The sequence below is a fragment of the Pipistrellus hanaki genome, assembly GCF_964339955.1.
Source record: "Pipistrellus hanaki genome assembly, chromosome: 17".
Lineage (NCBI taxonomy): Eukaryota > Metazoa > Chordata > Mammalia > Chiroptera > Vespertilionidae > Pipistrellus > Pipistrellus hanaki.
Window position 1 is genome coordinate 8,553,068 of NC_140519.1, and position 19,435 is coordinate 8,572,502.

The 19,435-nt window shown below is 40.8% G+C and overlaps 1 long non-coding RNA gene across 1 annotated transcript; it reads left to right on the forward strand.

Moving 5' to 3' along the window:
- The first annotated feature begins 7,400 nt into the window (after window positions 1-7,400).
- Window positions 7,401-13,745, forward strand: LOC311611769. The gene is made up of 3 exons (XR_014793149.1): window positions 7,401-7,655; window positions 12,159-12,320; window positions 13,510-13,745. It is a non-coding gene; the product is annotated as an uncharacterized lncRNA (long non-coding RNA).
- The last annotated feature ends 5,690 nt before the right edge of the window (window positions 13,746-19,435 follow it).

Consider the following 19,435-nt stretch of genomic DNA (forward strand, 5'->3'; position numbering starts at 1 on the left):
TTGGTAGCAGGCGAAAATCGAGGGCACCTTTCTCTCAGAGGCGCTTGCAACAAGTACTGAAGGACCCTGAGTCTCAGGAGTCGCATAGGGCGGGGCTGACGGAAGCCAAGGCTGTAGGCTCCACCCTGAAACCCCGCCCCATCAGGAAAGCTGCCTGCGAAAATGCCTAAACCAAATAGATCACAAACGAAAGAAATGGAGGACAAAAAGAGACTGGATATAGAGTTCAAAACCACACTTATAGGGTTTTTCAAGAGACTCCTAGAAAAGGCCGATAAAATAAATGAGACCTATGAGGATATGAAAAGGGATCAACAAGAAATGCTAAGGGATCAACAAGAAATAAAGAATACATTGTCTGAAATAAAAAATATTCTACAGAGTCCTAAAAACAGAATAGAAGATCGCAAGAATCAAGTCAAAGATTTGGAACATAAAGAGCCAGAAGACACTCCTCTGCAGAAGCTAGAAGGCAAGAGAATCCAGAAAATTGAAGATAATGTAAGAAACCTCTGGGACAACTTCAAACGATCCAACATCAGAATCATGGGGGTCCCAGAAGATGAGAGAGAGCAAGATATCGAAAACATACTGAAAGAAATAGTGACAGAAAACTTCCCCCACCTGGGGAAAGAATTGGACTTACAAGTCCAGGAAGCACACAGAACTCCAAATAAGAGGAATCCAAAGAGGACCACACCAAGACAAATCATAATTAAGATTCCAAGAGCAAAGGACAAAGAGAGAATATTAAAAGCAGCAAGAGCTAAGCAGGTGGTTACCTATAAAGGAGCACCTATACGATTGTCAGCTGATTTCTCAACAGAAACCATGCAGGCCAGACGGGAATGGCAAGAAATATTCAGGGTGATGAATAGCAAGAACCTACAGCCAAAAATACTCTACCCAGCAAAGCTATCACTCAGAATCGAAGGTCAGATAAAGAGCTTCACTAATAAAAAAAAGCTAAAGGAGTTCATCACCACCAAACCAGAATTATATGAATTGCTGAAGGGGGTTCTTTCAGAAGAGAAAGTAAATAAAGATAAAAATTATGAACAACAAATACGTAACTATCAACAAGTGAATCTAAAAACCAAGGAAATTAAAAAAAAAATCTGATGAACAATATTAACTGTTGAATATAATAGAATCAGAGGTATGGAAGGGGAGTGAACTGATGATTCTTGGGGAAAAGGGGAGAGGGGAATGTGGGAAGAGACTGAACATAAACTATGCACCTATGGATGAGGACAATGGGGAGTGGGGAAAGGGCAGAGGGTGGGGTGGGAAGGGGGGGGGGGAAAGGAACACTTGTAATAATATGAACAATAAAAATTTATTAAAAATAAATAAAAAATAAATAAATAAATAAATAAAAAAATTGTGTAGATCGGTAGTATGGTTTGAAGTCAGGGAGTGAAATATCTCTGGATTTGGCTTTCCCCCTCTGTTGTAGTACCATATAAACTTGAGATTTTTATTCTATTTTTGGATGTTGGTGGGAATTGCATTACATCTGTATATTGCTTTACCTAAGATGGTCATTTTAATGATATCAATTCTTCCAGTCTATGAGCACAGAATACCTTTCCATTTATTTGTGTCTTCTTCAAGTTCTTTCAACAATGTCTTGTACAATATTTTTCTGTGTATAGGTCCTCTATCTCCGTGGTGAAGTTTATTTCTAGTTATTTTATCCTTTTTGTTGCAATTGTAAGTGGGATTGTTTTCTCCATGTCTCTTTCTGATAGTCTGTTGTTAGCACATAGGAACACAGCTGATTTTTGTATACTGATTTTGTACCTTGCAAGTTTATTGTATTTGTTTATTGTTTTTTGAATAATCTTTAATATGAATGTGTTTACTTAATTCTTCTTTTGAGCCACAGCAATATCATGGACAGTGGTCATTTTCCATTGTGTTGCCTTCCTGGAAACATCAACTACATGTTCCAAGAGCGTGGACTACCGTCTGAGCCTTCCTCTTGTCCAAAACACACATCCCAAACCTCTCCTCACCCGTCTAGATGTAGCTCACCTGCAAACCTCAAGTCAGGTAACACTTCCATAGGCCCCTATTGTTCCCCACGCTGGGCAAATGGCATTCCTTCCTGTTCCCAAAGTCTCCTTGGAAGACTTCCTTTGACAGTAATGTGATAGCAACTCCAATGTCAAATTACTCCTAACCTGGTAGTAGGCAGAGCAAACAGAATGCACTAAGTTTAATGTCTTCTCCCCGAGGTGGTCTCATTCTAAAAAATAAAAATCAAACTAGTAAAGACTGAAGATCCTGAGATTTTTGTTTCCTAGACAATTCTTCCTAGGAATACTTAATTGAGTAAGAAATCACTAGTAAGATGGTCAAAGATGCCGCCAGTGGAATTTCTCCACAAATTTATCTCACTGGCAATGACACAGTCAGATAAAAGCCTCATAGCTAAAGGATGTTTTCTGAGATTTCAGACATAAATCCATCCTATATATCACCCCCCTTTTATACTACCTCTCCCACCCTCAATACCACCCCCACCCCCCCAAAAAAAACAACACCTCTCCATGAATTCAACATGCGAATCCTTGTAGGCAGGTGTTCAGAGACCACAGGAGAGAAAGATTCTGCTATTCATCTCTGGGGTGGACCTGCAGAGATTTCCATCCCCACAGAATGCCTCTGCATCTGTGCTCATCTCTCAGAGCCCCCTCACTTCAACTGACAGGGCGGCTTCCCTCTCCCCTGTCCCTGAGGCCATACCTGGGGGCCTACTACATGTATTAGTGTTTCAAAATGATATTCCCAGCCAGAGTTCCCAGGGGAGGCCACACACCCAGGAGGGAGATAAAGGTCTGAAAACTCAGTTTTAATTGCATATGTGGATTTGAGAAGCCTGTTTTGATTAACAAGTAATGTTGTAATGTCATATCCCTTACAGTGTAATAAAAGGTGTGTGTTTTGTTTTGCTTAAAAAAGTGAAAGGGTACATCAGATATCTCTGCAACACCTCCCTCAAGCCCCAAGCAATAACTGGATTTACACAGGCTGAGGAATTTGATTGCCAAGACCTCGGCTGACAAAAATCTACTTCCAAGGGGCTCTTGCGCCCTCTGCTGGCAATTGGTGCTGACAGCGGTCATAAAGGAAAGGATTCCTAGTCACCTAAGGTTACACTTGATCTGTTCTACTTCATTCATTTAAAGATGAAGAAGCTACAGTATAAAAGCCTCACTCAGTGATGTAGTTTAGCTTATTAATGGGAACTGTGCTGTGGTCTGAGAAACACCCTGCCATGTTAGAACACCCCACTTTTTAATACTATGCATTTCCTTACTAGCTATGTCCTTGAGCAAGTCACTAACCTGTCTCCCATGTCTAAAATAAGATGATAATCAAGAATACATGATTTGAAAAAATTTAAAAACATACCAACCTTTGAAAAATATTATCTACCTGGAAGTTTATAGCTTCCTATCATCAAGGTTGTCCCTGTAATTAAGTTATAAAGGCTGATGGGTTCCCCCCGCCTATTTTCTGTCCTATGAGTTCAGTTAAGGAGAAGACGAAGAGTAGATGGTAGTTCTTTGGTTAAAGTTATATAACTAACTGTTCCTGTACATATATGAGCTATGCCCACGTTTATAGCAGACTACAGTCCATATAACTTAGAACTAACTGAAGCTCAGATGTGGTGTTAATTACCAACCCTACTGCCCAATGCATCAGGACATCCACTTCCTCTGAAAAGCAGTGACGGAATGCCCTCTCTTCCCTTTCTTTTTTGTGAGCCTAATTTGGCATCATCACACGCATACTCATATTAGCTCTTACTATTTCTTACCTCAGAGCTAACATGCTCTCTACAGGAATTTCTTGGAATCTCTTCATGTAATAGTGCTTTTTTTCTTCTTTAATTGGCATTACTTTTGGCAATGCAAAACCTGGGTGAATTCAGAAACTTCGATATGGCAAGTTCTAGTGTGAACTTAATCTGACAAATCCTTCGGCCTGTGAAAGAGACTGTAAAAATGCTGACCTGGGAAAAAGAATTTTATAGACTTACTTGACCTTAGGCAGGAAGGTGCAATGGCTCCCTTGGTTGAAGAACAAGTTCCCTGCTGTAGGGAGTTCTTTTTCTCAATTACACAGATACTTATTACGTACAAGCTATCTGTGGACCTAACATATTGTTCTTATTATTGGATATACAGGAGCCAGAGACTATCCATGCCCCACAAAGCCTGTAGTTCAGTAGAAATGATGAGTGTTGGTCAAATATCATCTACCTAATTCCTTTTTGCCACCATAACCTGTTCTGCTCATTGCAATGACTGTACTTAAAAGCTGGCTATTAGCTGTTCCCCTGGGATTATGCTATTAAATAACTTTGAATATGAGCAGACATTTTTAAATGATTTTGAGTACATACACAAAAGCAAGTTGTAAAAACTACAGAGTTGTCCCAGGTAGTGATACAATATGCCCGGGATATAGCAAGGCCCCAGTTATTTTGAGATCCAGCTCATAATCTTCTAACCGTGTTGGCAGCTTCAAGCTTCAGTGTTCAGGGCATTTGATGTAGGACAGCCATGAGGATTCTGTGCCCCAATCTCTGCATTTCTGATCCAGAGCTGTGAAGCCCAGGGTTCTCATGTGTGAGGCCCAAAGAGAAGATTTTAAGACATACTGTGCTTCAGAATACATATTTCTTTTCTATCAGTTCAGTAATATTTTTTAAGCTGTGACTTTTGGAGACATGTGATCGGTTGTCTTCTGTTATGCATGGAGCTTCCCCAGGAAATAGTTCAGAAGCGGTTAAGAGCAAAGAAGGAAGACCTCCTGGGGTCTGATCCCACCTGCTTCATCTCTCTGTATCCACCTTCTCTCTAGAAGGAGTTTGGATTCTGGACTACCACAGTGAAGTGAATATTGCCATAAAGCAAATCACGCACAGTTTTTGGTTTCCCAGTGCATATAATAGTTATGTTTACACTATACTGTAGGCTACTAAAGGCACAATAATAGCATTGTGTCAAAAAAAAAAAAAGTATACATACATTAATTAAAAAATACTTTTTGCTAAAAAAAAAAAAAAAAAAAATGCTAACCATCCTCAGAGCCTGTTGGAAAAAAATGACACCCATCCAATTGCGAGATGCAAGGTTGCCACAATCCTTCAATTTGTAAATAAAAGCAATATCTGCAAGGTGCGATAAAGTGGGGGTCAATAAGATGAGGTATGCCTGCATTTTCATTGTAGAGTGACAGTGATAATAAGCTGTAAGCTGTTTCCCTGGGGTTGGTCGATGTATGTATGTTAAGTGTTCAGCACAGCACATAAAATATGAAGGCAGATGTTCCTATTACACAGATGGAACAGAGGCTAAAGTGGTTAAATGGTTGGACCAAGCACAGGCAGCCAGTAAGTTGTATTGCCAGGATCAGATTTCATTCACACAGATCTGAAGCCGGTTTAATCACATATGCAATCCACACTCCCTTCACCCCCAGCACGCTTTTGTCAAAGCAGGGCGTTACTCATGAGAGTAACAGCGAGAGCATTTTCTGGTGCTTACCAATGGATGTGGTAGACAGTGAGACGTTCCATGTGAGTTTAGAGGAAACACCACCATACAGACCTTGAAAGGTTTACCTTCTGCCTCATGAATGGAAAGATGTTCAAGAGTTCTGGTTAGGTAGAAACCCACATTTCCAGATACCCTGGATTCAATGCGTATAAAATGGGAAGTGTGGGCTTCTGTCTAATAAGTTGGTCTCTAATGCATTGTTTTCTGGCCTGCATCAGAGATTTTTAGAGCAAGTCCATTCGGCAATGTGTTCCCACACGTGAGTACAATCAACCTCACCTGGTCCAAAAGGTCTTTCCTGGAGGTAAAAGGAAAAATCTCCCTGATGCAAACTAAAATAATTTCATTCCCCACACCCCTATTACCACTGGAAATGAGACTCTCAAATAAATAGCAATACTGCTGAAAACATACCCATGTGTGTCTCAGCAGCAGTGAAGAAAACAATGCATAGTGTAGCCATGCAATCAAGGGAATCAGAATCCAGAGGAATTGTCTTTATTCCAGAAGCTTCTGTGTGTGCCATCTTTTGACAAGTGATGAATTGGACAGATAATGGTTTGGATGTGGTAACATTTTCTTATCTTTGGATGTGGTAACATTTTCTTACCTCTTAGTGCACGCGTGCGCATACACACACTCACACACACACACACACACACACACGCAGATACACTGATTCTCGTATTAATGGTCTATGTTAAAACTACATCTCTGAATTATATACTCCATTGACTGGACTTTGAGTTCATGTAGTCAACGGTGATAAGACCTGCCATTCACTACCAAGGAGACAGAACTAAACCTCACATCACCCTGCTTGGCCCCGGAGGATGGCTGGTTAGCCAGAGACGGGTAAGATTCCTCAAGGAAAGAACAACCTAAGACAGGCACAGTCGCAGAGGGGCCATCAGGAGAGAACTTGGGGGTCAACAGAGGTGGGGCACAGACCCTTACCAACCCCCCCTGCAACATGGCAGGCGCCTGAACCTTCTCCCATTCTGAGGGAGGTCTCCTGCCCCCTTGGCTGCGTCGCTTCCCATGCACAGCTCAAAGGGGGACCCAGGTAACAGACAGAGACGTGGCTAACAGTAGCTGCCCTCTCACTGCAACAAGACTATTTGAGAGGTCTCTTACCCATGGTGTGGGCAAGTGGGTTTTTAATATCCAAGTCCAGCCTGGTAGCAGGAATGCTCAGGCCCTTCTTAAGAAGGGAAATAATCAATTCCACTAATACACACATGGTAAATGAGATTGATGCTAGAGTGCTGAGTATGACAGATGAATGGTAGCCAATTTCTCAGAGGAAAGTAATGTGGCCAATGGAAATAAATGAATATTCTAAAAACAAACAAACAAACAAAAAACACACACAAAAAAACCCTGATTGTACTGTTCAAAAAGCTGTTCCTAATGGGTTAACAAAAATTCTTATTGGCAGAACAGCCACGGTAAAATTGCACAACATGTTATGAATCTAAAGTAGTCATAGTGTAGCGCAAATAACTTAAAAAATAAAAGCTATCAAGACTACAGTATAAAATTTCCAAAAGTTTCCTATTATTTAAAGTAAAAATGGCGGTGACAGTGGAAGAATATCATGTAAGGAAATATATCCTGAGAATAATTTACATCTAAAAAATTTGTGCTTTAGAAAATTAACCTTCATTCGAAACACTAATAGCAAGATACCCATGAAAGTACACACATGGTGACAAAACAAGCCAGGGGAAAATCATTTGGGGGGTGGGGGGGGAATGGAAAAGAATCCCAAATAAAATTTAAAGAAAATATCCCTTTATTAACTTTTGGTCGAGAATATGTTTGTATATTTTCAGAAAACAACTCCGAGACCATCTGGAATTCTGTAACAGAGAGGAATAGACAGAAGCGCTCCAGCCATGAAGACAGAAGAGACACAATTCAGAGATGGAAGATGCTAACGACGCCTCAGCATACCAGCAGACAGCAGCTGCGGGTTGCTGAAGGATGCCCAGGACCAAACCAGAGATGGGCGGACCTGCATTACCGCCATTTGTCCACCAACCAGATCTGAAATATCATGGCTGGCAGGTACACATAAGGAACTATCTGGCATTGAAATTGGGATGCAAAAGAACTGTTGGCCCAGAAAGAACTCACTACAGACTGATTCATTTGCCTCTCAGCATAACCATTATGGCTTGTTGCAGTTTAGATTCTTACAAGGGTATTTCTTGGATCACATGATCTCACACATCTAGAGGAAATAATGAACAACACAAACAGACCCAGAGAAAGAGAACCAGCGATCAGACTCTCAAACCTCAGAGGGAAAGTAAGGGAGGATGGGGGTAAAAGGAAGAGATCAACCAAAGGACTTGTGTGCATACATATGGGCCTAGCCAGTGGCCATGGACAAGGGGGGGGGGTGCATATCTAGGGAGGGGTTTGGGATGGGAATGGGGGAATAAGGACAATTGTGTGAGACCATAATCAATAAAAAATAAAAAATAAAAAAAGACCTGCCATTCAATTGTGATGATGGGATATTGAAGTTCCTTTCTACATTTGAATATTTGAACTTATTCCCCCAAATAATAAAGTCCTACCCAAGAATAGATGTCAAATCTCCCAAGGATAGCTTTTCTCTAAAGGAAAGGGCTCTGTCCATTTCCATTCAGATTCAAATTAACTACCACTCCCTCTAACACAATCTGCAGTGTTCCTGTCTGCTAGCTCTTTCCTAGATGGCTTAATGCTCCTTCCTCTCCCACAGTCTTCATTGCTTCCAGATGCCACAACATGACTTGTTCAACGGTTAGCAATCAGAATGGCCATGACTAAATTTAAGCAGTAATTGTGCAAAAGTTTGGTATCCCAGTATAAGCTAAAAGTTATCTAGTTTTATAGACAAAACTGCAAGACAAAGGATACCTTGATCAGCAAACATGAGGAAAGAAAGGACTTCCTTTGGGCTATTTTATAAGATGTAGTCAGGATATCTCAGCTCTTTCAAGGCAGAGGACGAGAATCGGGCTCAAATCCCAGTTGGTTAGAAGGAATTCCCTTAGATTTAATTGACAAGAATAGAATGTGCTTTCTGGGAAACATGATACAGAGACGGGGTTTCTGGAAACAGAAAAATTTCATAGTTTTGCCTGCCAAGTTAAATACACTCCTGTGGAGTTAAAGAAAGACTCAAGAACAGAAGCTGATTCCTCAATGCTTGGACTAGAGAGATGCATATGAGTGTGAGCATGTGTATGCTTATGTCTTATAAAATACAACATTATGCTGTATATATAAGAGACATATCTATATACAAAAAGATTCAGAAAGATAAAACATAAATGATAGTATACCCAGACAATATAATAGTATTCAGCAATAAAAAGAAATGAGTTATCAAACCATAAAAAATGGTATGCAAGAACCTTAGATGCATATTGCTAAATGAAAAAAGTCAATCTGAAAAGGCTGGGCACTATATGATTCCAACTGTATGACATTCTTTAAAACCAACTCTATGCAGATAGTGAGAGAATCAGTGGTTGTCAGAAGTTAGATGGGAGGAAGAAATTACCCCCACCCCCCAGAGCACAGATTAATTTTAAGGCAGTGAAATTATTCTGTAGATAGAATAATGATGGATAATGGAGATAATCATTATATATTTGTCAAAACCCATAGAATGTACAACACCAGGAGTGAACCCTGAGTAAACCATGGACTTTGTGTGATAATAATGTGTTCATTTAAGTTCATGGATTTTTAACAAATTTACTACTATGGTGCAGAGTGCTGAGAATGAAGGAGTCTCTCTCTCTCTCTCTCTCTCTCTCTCTCTCTCTCTCTCTCTGTGTGTGTGTGTGTGTGTGTATGTAGGCAGAAATATATGGGAAATCTCTGTACTCTCTACTCAATTTTGCTGTAGATTCAAACTTCTCTAGAAATAGTCTGCCTTAGATGATAAGTAGATAGATAGATAGATAGATAGATAGATAGATAGATAGATAGATGAATACTAAAATATTAACACTGGGAAAACTATAAATAAAAAGGAAAAAAGCGAGGGTCACAACTATGATTAACAAGATTGGATTTAGATATCAAAGTATTAAAATCACGTTTTAACGCTTAAGGCAACAGCATACAATAAAGCAACTATAGATATTAATGCTTATTCACCAAATGACACAGCAATGGTTTTCATAAATCTTGGAATGAGACAAAAGAGAAAACACACAGACTAATAATGAAAGACTTGAACATACACTTCTCAATCCAAAACATGAAGCTGAGCAGAACCAGTAAGTATGTTGAAGGTTCCAACGGCTACATCTGATGTTGCCAGGATCCCAAAGCACAGAGCTAGACCCACCTCTGCTTTCCGCCCCGTGGGGGCGCACCTCCAGGGGGGGTTTGACTGGAGGCCTGCTGACGGAGTCTTGTCTCAGGCACATGCAGTGTTCCCTTTCTGCTGCAGAAATTCTGCATCTAGATACTAGCAGGAGCCTACTGGCTAATACAGGTGCACAGCCCCAAACACAGGGACCTGAAAGCCTCTATAGCTAGCACTCAACAGGAGGTAAACACTTCACCACTCAGCCCAGAATGGACAACGCGAGAAGCTTTGCAAATATTTGGAAACTCATGGTGGGCATTGAGTCCCCGTTTTGCCATTGGCACCTACAACAAAGCTCTTACATTCCTCGTCCCCCACTCCTTCCCGTCTTCACTCCTGCTCCCAGGATGACCTTGCAAACAGACTGGCTGCACTATACAAGTCCTTGTCTCAGGCTCTCCAAACAGAGATATGATGCAATGAATAAAGAAGAATATAAAGATACATATAAACTCGATGTAAATGTATATATACACTGAGTGGCCAGATTATTATGATCTCTGAATGCATAATAATCTGGTCACTCAGTGTGTGTGTGTGTGTGTGTGTGTGTGTGTGTGTGTGTGTGTGTAATTCATATATACACACATGAATTCATACATGGGTGGGGTCCAGCCAGTCTGGCCAGGGGGAGGGGACATACACTGGTCACTCAGTATATAATATATTAGAGGCCCGGTGCATGAAAAAAAAATCAATAAAAAGTAGTTAAATCACTAATCAATATAAACTGGAAAAAGAACAGAATAAATGCAAGTACACAAAATCAAAGTGGAATCAATAGTTTTCTAAAAAACACAACTAACTGAAATTGACCCCACTAAAGATAGTCTAGACACATTAATATTCATGAGAAATAAATGAAATAGTTTAAAGTTTCTCCATAAACGGGCAAACAAAATGAAACTAGAAGCACAGGGGAATTTTTCCAAATCTTTAAAGTTCAGATAAACCCAATGCTATTTAAAAGGAAAAAAAAATTAAGTCCAACTTAGTTTAATGAAGCAAAATAGTATTCATCTATAAACATTATCCCAAAAATAAATCTAGAGACAAACATCAATTTTAAATATTGATGCAAATACGTTAAAAAAACATTGGCACATAGAATCCAATAGCACATTAACAAGTGTACCTCCTAACCCATGGTGGCTTATTTTAGGGAGTCTCAGGTAGTTTAATATGAAGAAAGCCATTGCTCTCAGTAACAATGCAACCCAACAGACACCCTTACACCGTGAAACCATGAGCTGAACACCCGCCAGCTAAGCTGTGCCCAGATACCTGACTCACAGAAACTGTGGAAAGATAAATGTGTTGTTTTAGTTCACTAAATGTGTTTTATTACACAACAATAGTAGGTAAGTACTGCAAATCTGAACAAAATAGGGAAGCATTTTAAGTATTGAGTAGGCTAGCCCACCATATCTGTAAGCATTATATAAAGCCTTATTGACAACTTGTTTGTGCATTTTAATAGATAGGTATATGAATGGAACAGAATTTAAAAGTCCACAAATAGATACAATTGCATATGACTTTTAATTTCATTAAAGGCGGCATCTCAAACTAGCGGTAGTGTGGATTAACTGAATAGCTCTTTTAAGAAGTTAAAATTTGATTCATTGCTAAAGCAGGATAAATTATATATTTATGAAAGAGTTAAATATGAAAACAAAACTATGTGAGTACAAGAAGAGAACATCAATGGATATTTTCACCCCTGGGGGGGAAAAATATTCCTCACTATGCCTTCAAATTCAGAAACAACAAGAAAAGTAGTTGGTGAATTTGATTATATAAAAATGCAAAACGTTTGTATGCCAAAACAATAAACCAAGTCAAAAACAGGGAGGAAATATATTTACAAACTGGTAAGTTTCTTATTGTATAAATGGCTTCTAAAGATAGAGAAGTTAATAGCCAAAATCTTACCCACACACCCACCAAAAAGTAAATAAGTAAAGGGCCAGATATACTGTTGGTTCAAGAAAACTCAGAAAGTTCTTCATGAAATCTGAAACTGCCTCCCCCACCTCAGCTGTGGAGGCAGGGGTGAGGGGGGCGGGGAGTGTGTGGTCAGGTGGAGGGAGCTATGGGGGGAAAAAAGAGGAACATCTGTAATAATCTGAACAATAAAGATTTATTTATGTTTTTTAAATGGCATATGCACTTAATCTCTGATCCAGGGATCATCTGGGAATATATTTCAAAACACACTGACAACATTTTACAAGACTGCTGTGGGCTGAGTCCTCATGCCATCCCTCAGCCTTCCTGTACCATGAGTGGAGCAGTTCTCCGCCTCTGACCTGGCGCTTGCCCATGAGGCCGGCTTCACATGATAGCAGGTGAGTGGAAAAACAGTGTGCCAGACCCATAGCTGGGCTTTAGGAGAGGTAAACAATAAATAATTATTTTTGTGGTTGTTTGCTACATTGCATTTTGTATCAGAGGCTGACACAGAGGAAGCAATATGTGTAATAGCAAGTGATTGGAAACAACCCAAATGTCCATCAACAGAGCACTGATTGACTAAACTGTGGACACTACACAATGCTTCATGCCTAAGTTTGTGGTTTCTTTTCTTTTCTTTTCTTTTCTTTTCTTTTCTTTTCTTTTCTTTTCTTTTCTTTTCTTTTCCTTTCTAACAGCAATAGCAACTGCTGTTTAACTAGGTCAATTTAAAAACAATCCTGAGCAATTATTTCTTTGGAGAATCTCAAATACTTGAGCACACAGAGCATTTACATTCTTACAGCAGGTTGGGATTCATCAAGGTGCCATCCCCAAAGTGCTTTGACTGGATGACTGCTTTTAGCCACAGTAGATCAGGAAGAGTGAGCATCAGATTTGGATTCCTCTTTGCAGAATCATGAGTGAGTGTGAGCCAAGGGTGTTGAGCTTTCTCACATTAGAAGTGATCTCAGTTTGCCCACCAAGCATGGATGAAGAGGGAGGAACTGCTGCTATGTGTGACTGCTGACTTTATTGCCCTCCTGGATTCTGAGGGAGCAATATGTCATGGCAAATAAGGTGACAGGTTTGGGGTCAGACCAACTTGAGCTCTAATCCCTGCCTCACCATCCCCTGACAACATGAACTATCACTAATTTATTTATTGTAAAAGTCAATTTCTTATCCACCAAACGGTTACTAATACCCACCATAGAGAGTTTCAGTGAGAATCAAAGGAAGGAACACATGGTGCTTGTGAGACCACAAACAACCAAATACGTTTGTGTGTTTCTTTGCTTCCTGCCTCCATCCCTTCTCATCAAAATTGTGAAATTATGAATGTAAATGTGAGCTCTGAAATCTCCTACTGCTAATTAAATCCAGGATTATCATTAATATTTTCAAATAAGCTTCTATAAAATTATTACAATGCTCCCTGGATTACAAACACAAAACTAAAAAAAAAAAAAAAAAAAAAAATCCTTTGGAGCTTGTTGGCATTATGAGAAATTCTACATTCACATATGCAGACTCAGAGTTACTATTGCATTTTTAACAATCTATTTATCTTATTTAATCTAGGTGTATATGACAGATTTGATCCACAATTACGTACTCTTTCTTCCGGTAAAATGATTCTAGATCCCTGCCTGTCTACATGAATTGGCATGAGCCGAAGTGGTTCCTTATGAGGAGAGCTTACATCTCCATCTCATTTCAAACACGGCCATGTGATCTGCTTTGGCTAATGGCAGGACAATGGATGTGACGTTTAAGCATTACACACAAGTACAGTGAGAACTCTTATAAAAGATAGGGCATCAGTTAGAATACTAAAAAGGTCTTGCCTCAGAACTGGGGAAAAATTAACCCTAGCAAACTTCTCTACAGGGCTTAGTAGTAAATATTTTAGACTTTATAGGCCACATTCAGTCTCCTTTGTATTTTTTCTCTTATAATTAAAAAAATGTAGCCTAACCAGTGTCGCTCAGGGGTTGAATGGTGACCTATGAACCAGAATTTCATGGTTTGATTCCCAGTCAGGGCACATGCCTGGTGTGGGGCATGCAGGAGGCAGCCGATCAATGATTCTCTCCTCGTTGATGTTTCTATCTCTCTCTTCCTTCTCTGAAATCAGTAAAAATATTTTTTGAAAATGTAAAACTCATTCTTGGCTTGTAGATAGCACAAGAGGAAGCCCCTACCCTAAATGCAACACTGCTTCGGTACCACCTAAGAAAGTGAAAAGCAAAACTCAAAAAGATCAAGCTACTTCTAGGTAACATAACTGCATCCTAGGACAAAACTCAAGAATATTTCTAAAAATAAAAGAAATCAGAACCCTACAAGGTAAAATTCACAATGTTTGACACCGATAACATAGGACCGGGCATGCCAAAGCAGAATACAAACCACAATGAAGAAGTAACTCAATAAATGAACACCTATTCAGAAATGACAAATGAGGGAACTTGTCCCATGGTCTGAGAGAGTCTGACTTGAGCGTTGGTTCACACTTTGGCTTTGAGATGATTCACCTGGTTTCTAATACTTGGACATCTTCTGTCTCTAGAATTCAAGATCACTCATGTTTCTAGTATATTCCTACCTAAGATTTTCCTTGTGTGTGGAGCAGTGAGGCACCATATTGCCTGAAAGTCTTCATTCACTTCTCTGTATTATCAGATACACCTTGGTTCTGGAGAATCTTGAAGGACACAGATTTACCCTGATGGTTCAGCAAACTAGATGCTTTTGTGTCAGGCAACATTAGTGACAATCCACCCAGAAAGGTGACTGACAGAGATGTGTGCCCTATAGAACCACTAGATGGTGCAATATTTCCACTTTTTATTGACACAGAAACCTAGAAGGCAGCAAAGTCCTTTACAAGGGACACTCACAAGATAACTACCGAATTTGTCATTCTGGCTGCCAGCCTTATTTGCTGATGATCGTGTGCGAAGGAATGGGATCTAATCCATCTTTGCTTTGCTTAACTTGAAAGAGTTTTTTAAAATGTTTATACTGATGCTGTGGTGAGGGTGGGAGCCCTTTCAAAGGCAATCTGAGATGAACTCTGATTCTCCCTCCACCTCTAGCATAGCCTGCTTGCCCCTGCCTGTCCGTCTCCCTTGCCCCAGTTGCCAGCACTCTTCAAGGCCCCAAGTGGGTTCCTCCCCTGTAATAAGCCTTCACTGACCTTCCCATCCATCACCATCACTTTTTCCTAAATTCTTATGACTTTTGCTTTGTCCCATGTAATATTGAGGAAATTACTTTATCTATCTGAGGTTCACTTTGCTCTTATATATGACAGAAACCAGCATGAGTACATCACTCATGAGGTAGTTGTGATGTTTTGATAAAATGCTGCATGTAAAGCAATTAGCAGAGTGTCGAACACAGAGCCAATTCTAATAGATCTGTATGTGCCACCCTTTGGTACCATTTCTCACTGTCCTGTGCTTCTATCAGATGCTCATTTATTCTTTCTTTCTTTCTTTCTTTCTTTCTTTCTTTCTTTCTTTCTTTCTTTCTTTATGTTTTACTGATTTCAGAGAGGAAGGGTGAGGAAGGAGAGACAGAGACAGAGAGAGATCAATGATGAGAGATAATCATTGATCGGCAGCCTTTTGCATGCCCCCTCTGTGGATTGAGCCTACAACCTGGGCACATACCCTAACTGGGAATCAAACTGTGATCTCCTGGTTCATAGGTTGACTCTCAACCATTGAGCCACACCAGCTGGGCTCAATCATTAGTTCTTGAACAGACAACTTGCCAAGCATCTGCTTGCTGCCGTTGATGGAGGAGTATATAAGATTTACATGATCCACACCATTATAAGCTTTATATTGTAATAGATGAAGGGAGAGGGAGATAAATCATCCCCGTAATTTCTACAATAAAGCAAGATTGTATCTTAGAAAATGGAGATGAATTATATGCGCTCTGTGCTCTTTGCATGGCATAAATAACATGTAAAATACCTACCAATACAGGGTACAAAATAAGGAGTAGTCAGTATTGTTGTGAAAATTCGGTTGAGTGTTATGCAGAGATGTCATTTTCCTCTTTGAAAGAGGAATTGGGATTTTGACAGTGGAGGTGGGAGTGGTCGGTGGAGGAAACACAATAAACTAGAGTTGGAGTCAGGGAAGCATTAGAGCATCTGGAGAAGTCACTGGGGCATCTTGTCTGAGCAGAGTGTGAGTGAACACAGACACAGGCGCGGGGCCTTGGGGGACAAGGTGAGACATGAACATTAACTAGGCGGGCAAGCGGGAGTCACTTGAGCTCTCGGACTGGAAGTGAGAGTGTTCAGATCGGTGTCTTAGCAAAATTCACCCCGCAGTATCTGGCACAGAGTGAAGACTCAACAAATGTTCTTTGGATGAACAGCGGCAAAGTAAAATTTGCTGTGAAAAAAATAGAAATGGTAAGCAGAGGATCCAAGTAGGAGGATGTAACACTTGGTTTCACACCCAGACCCCGTCTTCCCACCTGGGCCTCTCAAACAGAACCACAGTCTGATTCTGCCTTTCTCACTCCTCCGAGAAGGCAGACACTGCAGAGGAGGCTGGCCCCAGCCTCAGGGGCTGGGTCCTGGTTAGCCAGGATGGGCAGGTGTGGGAGTTCTGCCCCATGCAGACTTTGGAGATTCTGCATAGAACCCGGGGTAGAGAGAATGGGCCCCTTTCTTGCCTCTGGGTATTTTTGTCTCTTCATGTCATGTCTGAATGGCTACAGGCATCATGCAGGCAGTCTGTGGGCACAGCTCACCAACAAGGGGCACAGAACCAAGACAATGCCAAGAAGCTGAACTGTCTGTCTGCAGCCTCTGTGGACCCTACCTGCCTGTCTGCAGCCTCTGTGGACGTCTTATCACAGAGATAACACCTCCCTTTATTGTTTAACCTGGTGGGGTCCCAGTTCTACATCACTTGAAGCCAAACACTTGCTGATGGATGGAGAGACCATCCTGGCGATTGAAAGAGTCGAACAGATTTGAGAGGCAATTTAGCATAGAGTTGGATTGCCATATTTATGTCCCATGCAACCTGCAAGCCATACTTATGCAAGAACAGTACCTGCTATTCTCTGGAATTCAGATGTCACTGGGCCTCCTCTGCTTTATCTGGCAACCAGAACGCAGTGCCTTCAAGACTGAACCATAGCCTAAACCGGTTTGGCTCAATGGATAGCGTGTCGGCTTGGGGACTGAAGGGTCCCAGGTTCGATTCCGGTCAAGGGCATGTACCTTGGTTGCGAGCATATTCCCAGTAGGGGGTGTGCAAGAGGCAGCTGATCGATGACTCTCTCTCATCGATGTTTCTGGCTCTCTATCTCTCTCCCTTCCTCTCTGTACAAAATCAAAAAAATATATATATATATGTTGTTTTTTTAAAAAAAAGAAAGACTGAACCATACATTTGAAGCAAGGAAAACAAAGGCAACAAGAAGTTATGGGTGTCTCTCAGGTGTTCAGCCGGAGTCACTGAGTGTCTTGGGGTATTACTGTCTAAGAAAAGGAAGTGAGGGCGTTTTGTGGCGAGAATAAAAGCTGAATTAGAAATAACGTGGGTGAGATAGTCATCAAGTTATCTTAGAACAGTGATGCCAGGGGCAGTTTTGTCACAACTTAAGTGGGTAGGGGCTGGGTGGGGGAGGGGGAGAAGGGATGCTATTGGTATCTCATAGGCGGAGGCCAGAAATGCTGTTAAACATCCTACAATTTACAGAACAGGCCCCCACCACAAGGAGTTACCCCATCTGCAATATTAACAGTGAAGTTGAGAAACACCAGGTTAGAGGATGGGGTTAAAAAAAAGGATGTTTTTAAGATTTTTATATTAACACTGCATCAGACTCTAATAATTGATTTCTCTCTGTGTTCAGCAAGTGTTTATTGAGCATCTAATAGGGGCAGGCTAGTTCCCAGAGCAGTGGTAAGCAAACTCATTAGTCAACAGAGCCAAATATCAACAGTACAATGATTGAAATTTATTTTGAGAGCCAAATTTTTTAAACTTAAACTTCTAATGCCACTTCTTCAAAATAGACTCGCCCAGGCCATGGTATTTTGTGGAAGAGTCACACTCAAGGGGCCAAAGAGCCACATGTGCCTCGCCAGCCATGGTTTGCTGACCACTGAGCTAGAGTACACCCTACTTGGGGTAATAATGTAGGTTCATCAGTTATAACAACAGTACCACTCAGGTAGATGTTGATAATGGGGAGGCTGTGCAGGTGTGGGGGCAGGAGGCATATGGGAACTTCCTGCTTAATGGTACTGTGAACTCTCCCAGTTCACTGGTGAATGGCTTTGTGCGAAACCACTTTAATCGACAAAGCCTCAGGTAGCTCATCTTGAAAATGGGGTTAATAGTGACAATCAGATTTACTATTCATCATAACTATTGTGGCAGCGTGTGAGGTCCCCAAAGACAGGGACAATGTCTGTTTGACTCAGTGTGGCTCCACGGTGCCGGCACAGAGCTGGCCCTAAGTTACGGCGGAGTGGGTGAATGCACAGGTGGTGAGTACACACAGGAATGGTGCTGCCTGGGCTGCAGGGTGCTGGTGAAGCCTGAAGGAGAGGGGGTATGGGAAGCGTCTGGCACATGCTAGGCGTCCCCTTTCCCCGACCCAGTGAATTTGTCTTTTCACCTGAAGCAACCCTGGGCTGCCACCAAGAGACTGATTCAGGCAATTAGGAACAACAGACATCTAGACAAAGAGAGACTTCAGGAATATGATTGACCTAGAGAAAGGAGACACCTGCTCCATTTTCCTTTAACAACATTTACAAAAGTAGGTCTTTGTCTCTCCTAATTGCACATCGGGGAAAAGCAGTATCAATTTAAATGTGACACGTCTCAACCAAGGGATGGGCTATTTCTATCCCAGGTATAACACTGCTATTCCCAAGAAGCCTCAAACCGACTGATTCAATTATTCAAAGAAAGTTTTTGAAGTTGAGATAGGCTTTATTTTACACTCCCATTATCTTTTCTCTTGATTCTGGAGACGGCAGAGGGAGAAACAGAATGAGCAGCACTTGTCTGGAGGAAAAGAGAGCCATGTCTCACGCTGGCTCTGTCTACAAACTGTGTGGACTTGTCTGTGTACATTATGTCTCCTTTCTGAGCCTCAGCCTCCAGATTTATAAAATATGGAAATTAACTACATCAGTGATTGATTAGAGAAACATCACACAGAGCATGTGCTTAGAGAAAACATTGGATTACTATTCAGATGAAATTTTATACTTGAAAAAACAAAAAATACAATGTGGGTTTGAACTGCGCGGGTCCACTGTTTTTTAAAAACAAACACGTACAGTACTGTGAATGCATTTTCTCTTCTGTATGACAATCTTAATAATGTTTTCTTTTCTCTAGTTTACTTTATTGTAAAATACAGCATATAATACATATAATACACACAATGTTAGTGAATCAACTGTTTATGTTAATGGTGAGGATTCTGGTCAACAGTGGGC